The 6,000-nt window shown below is 41.0% G+C and overlaps 1 protein-coding gene across 11 annotated transcripts in view; it reads left to right on the top strand.

Moving 5' to 3' along the window:
* Positions 1 to 4,515: 4,515 nt before the first annotated feature.
* The window catches only part of HPGDS (hematopoietic prostaglandin D synthase), a 106,641-nt gene continuing 105,156 nt past the window's right edge, over positions 4,516 to 6,000 (top strand). For 5 of the 11 annotated variants that reach the window (XM_054554187.2, XM_063723534.1, XM_063723531.1 and 2 more), the window contains exon 1: positions 4,710 to 5,113. The gene's annotated coding sequence lies outside the window, so the exon portion shown is untranslated. The other 6 variants (XM_054554192.2, XM_063723533.1, XM_063723536.1 and 3 more) reach the window with 5 other exon arrangements.

Genomic DNA, 6,000 nt, shown 5'->3' with positions numbered 1-6,000 from the left:
TGTGCAGAAGCTCTTTAGTTTAATTAGATCTCATTTGTCAATTTTGGCTTTTGTTGCCATTGCTTTTGGTGTTTTAGACATGAAGTCCTTGCCCATGCCTATGTCCTGAATGGTATTGCCTAGGTTTTCTTCTAGGGTTTTTATGGTTTTAGGTCTAACATTTAAGTCTTTAATCCATCTTGAATTGATTTTTGTATAAGGTGTAAGGAAGGGATCCAGTTTCAGCTTTCTACATATGGCTAGCCAGTTTTCCCAGCACCATTTATTAAATAGGGAATCCTTTCCCCATTTCTTGCTTTTGTCAGGTTTGTCAAAGATCAGATAGTTGTAGATATGTGGCATTATTTCTGACGGCTCTGTTCTGTTCCATTGATCTATATCTCTGTTTTGGTACCAGTACCATGCTGTTTTGGTTACTGTAGCCTTGTAGTATAGTTTGAAGTCAGGTAGCGTGATGCCTCCAGCTTTGTTCTTTTGGCTTAGGATTGACTTGGCGATGCGGGCTCTTTTTTGGTTCCATATGAACTTTAAAGTAGTTTTTTCCAATTCTGTGAAGAAAGTCATTGGTAACTTGATGGGGATGGCATTGAATCTGTAAATTACCTTGGGAAGGATGGCCATTTTCATGATATTGATTCTTCCTATCCATGAGCATGGAATGTTCTTCCATTTGTTTGTATCCTCTTTTATTTCCTTGAGCAGTGGTTTGTAGTTCTCCTTGAAGAGGTCCTTCACATCCCTTGCAAGTTGGATTCCTAGGTATTTTATTCTCTTTGTAGCAATTGTGAATGGGAGTTCACTCATGATTTGGCTCTCTGTTTGTCTGTTATTGATGTATAAGAATGCTTGTGATTTTTGTACATTGATTTTGTATCCTGAGACTTTGCTGAAGTTGCTTATCAGCTTAAGGAGATTTTGGGCTGAGACGATGGGGTTTTCTAGATATACTATCATGTCATCTGCAAACAGGGACAATTTGACTTCCTCTTTTCCTAATTGAATACCCTTTATTTCCTTCTCTTGCCTAATTGCCCTGGCCAGAACTTCCAACACTATGTTGAATAGAAGTGGTGAGAGAGGGCATCCCTGTCTTGTGCCAGTTTTCAAAGGGAATGCTTCCAGTTTTTGCCCATTCAGTATGATATTGGCTGTGGGTTTGTCATAAATAGCTCTTATTATTTTGAGATAGGTCCCATCAATACCTAATTTATTGAGAGTTTTTAGCATGAAGGGTTGTTGAATTTTGTCAAAGGCCTTTTCTGCATCTATTGAGATAATCATGTGGTTTTTGACTTTGGTTCTGTTTATATGCTGGATTACATTTATTGATTTGTGTATATTGAACCAGCCTTGCATCCCAGGGATGAAGCCCACTTGATCATGGTGGATAAGCTTTTTGATGTGCTGCTGGATTCTGTTTGCCAGTATTTTATTGAGGATTTTTGCATCAATGTTCATCAAGGATATTGGTCTAAAATTCTCTTTTTTTGTTGTGTCTCTGCCAGGCTTTGGTATCAGGATGATGCTGGCCTCATAAAATGAGTTAGGGAGGATTCCCTCTTTTTCTATTGATTGGAATAGTTTCAGAAGGAATGGTACCAGCTCCTCCTTGTACCTCTGGTAGAATTCGGCTGTGAACCCATCTGGTCCTGGACTTTTTTTGGTTGGTAAGCTATTGATTATTGCCACAATTTCAGCTCCTGTTATTGGTCTATTCAGAGATTCAACTTCTTCCTGGTTTAGTCTTGGGAGGGTGTATGTGTTGAGGAATTTATCCATTTCTTCTAGATTTTCTAGTTTATTTGCGTAGAGGTGTTTGTAATATTCTCTGATGGTAGTTTGTATTTCTGTGGGATCGGTGGTGATATCCCCTTTATCATTTTTTATTGCATCTATTTGATTCTTCTCTCTTTTTTTCTTTATTAATCTTGCTAGCAGTCTATCAATTTTGTTGATCCTTTTAAAAAACCAGCTCCTGGATTCATTTATTTTTTGAAGGGTTTTTTGTGTCTCTATTTCCTTCAGTTCTGCTCTGATTTTAGTTATTTCTTGCCTTCTGCTAGCTTTTGAATGTGTTTGCTCTTGCTTTTCTAGTTCTTTTAATTGTGATGTTAAGGTGTCAGTTTTGGATCTTTCCTGCTTTCTCTTGTGGGCATTTAGTGTAATAAATTTGCCTCTACACACTGCTTTGAATGCATCCCAGAGATTCTGGTATGTTGTGTCTTGGTTCTCGTTGTTTTCAAAGAACATCTTTATTTCTGCCTTCATTTCGTTATGTACCCAGTAGTCATTCAGGAGCAGGTTGTTCAGTTTCCACGTAGTTGAGCGGTTTTGAGTGAGATTCTTAATCCTGAGTTCTAGCTTGATTGCACTGTGATCTGAGAGATAGTTTGTTGTAATTTCTGTTCTTTTACATTTATTGAGGAGAGCTTTACTTCCAAGTATATGGTCAATTTTGGAATAGGTGTGGTGTGGTGCTGAAAAAAATGTGTATTCTGTTGATTTGGGGTGGAGAGTTCTGTAGATGTCTATTAAGTCTGCTTGGTGCAGAGCTGAGTTCAATTCCTGGGTATCCTTGTTGATTTTCTGTTTCGTTGATCTGTCTAATGTTGACAGTGGGGTGTTAAAGTCTCCCATTATTAATGTGTGGGAGTCTAAGTCTCTTTGTACGTCACTCAGGACTTGCTTTATGAATCTGGGTGCTCCTGTATTGGGCGCATATATATTTAGGATAGTTAGCTCTTCTTGTTGAATTAATCCCTTTACCATTATGTAATGGCCTTCTTTGTCTCTTTTGATCTTTGTTGGTTTAAAGTCTGTTTTATCAGAGACTAGGATTGCAACCCCTGCCTTTTTTTGTTTTCCATTTGCTTGGTAGATCTTCCTCCATCCTTTTATTTTGAGCCTATGTGTGTCTCTGCACGTGAGATGGGTTTCCTGAATACAGCACACTGATGGGTCTTGAGTCTTTATCCAATTTGCCAGTCTGTGTCTTTTAATTGGAGCATTTAGTCCATTTACATTTAAAGTTAATATTGTTATGTGTGAATCTGATCCTGTCATTATGATGTTAGCTGGTTATTTTGCTCGTTAGTTGATGCAGTCTCTTCCTAGTCTTGATGGTCTTTACATTTCGGTATGATTTTGCAGTGGCTGGTACCGGTTGTGCCTTTCCATGTTTAGCGCTTCCTTCAGGAGCTCTTTTAGGGCAGGCCTGGTGGTGACAAAATCTCTCAGCATTTGCTTATCTGTAAAGTATTTTATTTCTCCTTCACTTATGAAGCTTAGTTTGGCAGGATATGAAATTCTGGGTTGAAAATTCTTTTCTTTAAGAATGTTGAATATTGGCCCCCACTCTCTTCTGGCTTGTAGGGTTTCTGCCGAGAGATCCGCTGTTAGTCTGATGGGCTTCCCTTTGGTGGTAACCCGACCTTTCTCTCTGGCTGCCCTTAACATTTTTTCCTTCATTTCAACTTTGGTGAATCTGACAATTATGTGTCTTGGAGTTGCTCTTCTCGAGGAGTATCTTTGTGGCGTTCTCTGTATTTCCTGAATCTGAATGTTGGCCTGCCTTGCTAGATTGGGGAAGTTCTCCTGGATAATATCCTGCAGAGTGTTTTCCAACTTGTTTCCATTCTCCCCGTCACTTTCAGGTACACCAATCAGACGTAGATTTGGTCTTTTCACATAGTCCCACATTTCTTGGAGGCTTTGCTCGTTTCTTTTTATTCTTTTTTCTCTAAACTTCCCTTCTCGCTTCATTTCATTCATTTCATCTTCCAGGGCTGATACCCTTTCTTCCATTTGATCGCATCGGCTCCTGAGGCTTCTGCATTCTTCACGTAGTTCTCGAGCCTTGGTTTTCAGCTCCATCAGCTCCTTTAAGCACTTCTCTGTATTGGTTATTCTAGTTATACATTCTTCTAAATTTTTTTCAAAGTTTTCAACTTCTTTGCCTTTGGTTTGAATATCCTCCTGTAGCTCGGAGTAATTTGATCATCTGAAGCCTTCTTCTCTCAGCTCGTCAAAGTCATTCTCCGTCCAGCTTTGTTCCATTGCTGGTGAGGAACTGCGTTCCTTTGGAGGAGGAGAGGTACTCTGCTTTTTAGAGTTTCCAGTTTTTCTGCTCTGTTTTTTCCCCATCTTTGTGGTTTTATCTACTTTTGGTCTTTGATGATGGTGATGTACAGATGGGTTTTTGGTGTGGATGTCCTTTCTGTTAGTTTTCCTTCTAACAGACAGGACCCTCAGCTGCAGGTCTGTTGGAGTACCTGGCCGGCCGTGTGAGGTGTCAGTCTGCCCCTGCTGGGGGGTGCCTCCCAGTTAGGCTGCTTGGGGGTCAGGAGTCAGGGACCCACTTGAGGAGGCAGTCAGCCCGTTCTCAGATCTCCAGCTGCGTGCTGGGAGAACCACTGCTCTCCTCACAGCTGTCAGACAGGGACATTTAAGTCTGCAGAGGTTACTGCTGTCTTTTTGTTTGTCTGTGCCCTGCCCCAGAGGTGGAGCCTACAGAGGCAGGCAGGCCTCCTTGAGCTGTGGTGGGCTCCACCCAGTTCAAGCTTCCCGGCTGCTTTGTTTACTTAAGCGAGCCTGGGCAATGGCGGGCGCCCCTCCCCCAGCCTCGCTGCCGACTTGCTGTTTGATCTCAGACTGCTGTGCTAGCAATCAGCGAGACTCCGTGGGCGTAGGACCCTCTGAGCCAGGTGAGGGCTATACTGTCCTGGGGCACCGTTTCCTAAGCCTGTCAGAAAAGGACAGTATTTGGGTGGGAGTGGCCTAATTTTCCAGATGCCGTCTGTCACCCCTGGAAAGGGAACTCCCTGACCCCTTGCGCTTCCCGAGTGACGCAATGCCTCGCCCCTGCTTTGGCTGGCGCATGGTGCACTCACCCACTGACCTGCGCCCACTGTCTGGCACTCCCTAGTGAGATGAACACGGTACCTCAGATGGAAATGCAGAAATCACCCGTCTTCTGCGTCGCTCACGCTGGGAGCTGTAGACCGGAGCTGTTCCTATTCGGCCATCTTGGCTCCTCTCCTCCAGTTGTTGAGTTCTTATCCATTCTGCAGTTCTGTATCTTTTAAGTGGAGTATTTAGGCCATTTACATTCAAAGTAAGTATTGAAATGTGAGGTACCATTGCATTCATCATGCTATTTGTTGCCTGTGTACCTTGTTTTTTAGTTTTTGCTTTTTAAATTGTATTTTTGTTTTATAGGTCCTGTGAGATTTATGCTTTAAAGAGGTTCTGTTTTGATGTGTTTCCAGGATTTGTTTCAAGATTTCGAGCTCCTTTTAGCCGTTCTTGTAGTGGTGGCTTGGTAGTGGTGAATTCTCTCAGCATTTGTTTGTCTGAAAAAGACTGTATCTTTCCTTCATATATGATTCTTAATTTTGCTGGATACAAAATTCTTGGCTAATAATTGTTTTGTTTGAGGAGGCTGAAGATAGGGCCCCAATCCCTTCTAGCTTATAGGATTTCTGCTGATAAATCTGCTGTTAATTTGATAGGTTTTCCTTTATAGGTTACCTAGTGCTTTTGTCTCACAGCTCCTAAAATTTTTTCCTTTGTCTTAACTTTAGATAACATGAAAATGTGCCTAGGTGATGATCTTTTTGTGATGAATTTCCCAGATGTTCTTTGTGCTTCTTTTATTTGGATGTCTAGGTCTCTAGAAAGGCCAGGGAAGTTTTCCTCAATTATTCCCCCAAATATGTTTCCCAAACTTTTATATTTCTCTTCCTCCTCAGTAATGCTAATTATTCTTAGGTTTGGTTATTTAACATAATCCCAGATTTCTTGGAGGCTTTGTTCATATTTTCTTATTCTTTTTCCTTTGTCTTTGTTGGATTCAGTTAATTCAAAGACCTTGTCTTGAAAGACCTTGTCAAATATAAACATTGATTTATATTTATTTTGATACCAATCACAAACTACAGCTCTGAATTTCTTTCTTCTATTTGTTCAATTCTATTGTTGAGACTTTCTAGAGCGTTTTGC

The sequence above is a fragment of the Pongo abelii genome, chromosome 3, assembly GCF_028885655.2.
Source record: "Pongo abelii isolate AG06213 chromosome 3, NHGRI_mPonAbe1-v2.0_pri, whole genome shotgun sequence".
NCBI classification, from domain to species: domain Eukaryota; kingdom Metazoa; phylum Chordata; class Mammalia; order Primates; family Hominidae; genus Pongo; species Pongo abelii.
Note: the sequence above shows the minus strand (reverse complement) of the source record. Positions and strands in the feature narration are given on the sequence as shown.